Source organism: Haliaeetus leucocephalus, unplaced genomic scaffold (assembly GCF_000737465.1).
Source record: "Haliaeetus leucocephalus isolate CR32 unplaced genomic scaffold, Haliaeetus_leucocephalus-4.0 Scaffold871, whole genome shotgun sequence".
NCBI classification, from domain to species: domain Eukaryota; kingdom Metazoa; phylum Chordata; class Aves; order Accipitriformes; family Accipitridae; genus Haliaeetus; species Haliaeetus leucocephalus.
Genome location: NW_010973307.1, coordinates 4,618,201 through 4,619,444, shown reverse-complemented (window position 1 = coordinate 4,619,444; position 1,244 = coordinate 4,618,201).

The following is a 1,244-nucleotide window of genomic DNA, read 5'->3' as shown; positions in this document are numbered from 1 at the left end:
GTGCCTGGTGGGCCATGCTGCCCTCGCTGCCTGGCGCAGCCCGGCCAGGACCTCGCTGGCAGGATGCTGATATTAACGGGTGGTTTCCATGGTTTCTCACCATTTGCATAGGATGCTCCTTAGGAACGAGAGCTGGCGGTGGAAAAACAAAAGGGAGATATTGGAGGCGTGCGGTGCGGGGGCGACCCTGGGGGTCCTCCACCTTCCTTACGTCGGCTGACGTTATCTATTTCCAACTGAGCAGCCCTGGATACGGGGAAAGGAGGAAAATCAGTGTGAGCATCCCATCTCCCTCCCCGCACTGCACCCTGATGCTGCGCATCACCCCCCAAAAAGCTGGCGCTGCCTAGAAATTTGGGCATCCAGTGCCCGATTTGGGCAGAAGCGAGGTGTTATTTGGGAGCAATAAAAAGGTGGTGAAGCTCTTTGAGTTGCCGGGGCTGGAGCAGGATGAGGTGTTTGTCTTTGTCAGGTCCAAAGGGAGCATTTTCCTCCCGTGGCTGCGAGTGCCAGCGCAGGTGTCTGGCGTAAAAATGGCAATAAAGAGTGAAATGAGGCATCGCTTTGGATGGCGAAACTGAAACATTTTTACTTTTTTTCAAATCATTTGGTGGAAAATTGGTTGGCAAGCAACAATATGAATTAATGAACTGGTTGGCTCCCTAAGACTCTGTGATTTTTAGTGTAATCAACGGTACCTGCATCTTCCCCTGAGCTTAATTTCATTCCCACAGAGGCAGAGAAACGGCTTTAAGTGAAAACTTAAAGCTTGCGGCAACGGGTGACGTCTCCCCAGGACTGAGCGTTTGCTCGCACATCCGAGCAAACAAAACGATCCGCCAAAACGTTGGCGGACAAATGTGGGGAAAGCTCCGGTAAGGGGCAGGCGGGTTTTGCGTGGGACCTTCCTCTGTGGCCATCGCATCCTTCCCCGACGCCTGAGATCCCGCCTGGGACACACCGGTTACTTGCAGGACCCTCTCCGAGCTCAGACCTTCCTCCTTGCGGCAATTAGAAGGATCTATTATTATTATTAATTATTCTTACTATTATTTTAGCATCCTTTTTGGCTCTCACGCCGAGGAAGGGAGCGATGACCCCCCCTCCAGCCTGCGGGGAGCCCGGGATCCCCATCCCCATCCATCCCTGCGCCGCTCCCCTGCCAGGGGCGGGTGGGCACGGCTGCTTCACGGGTGGGCGTGGGGTGCGAGTGGGGCTCTCCCGGGCTTGGGTGGGGAAGGCGG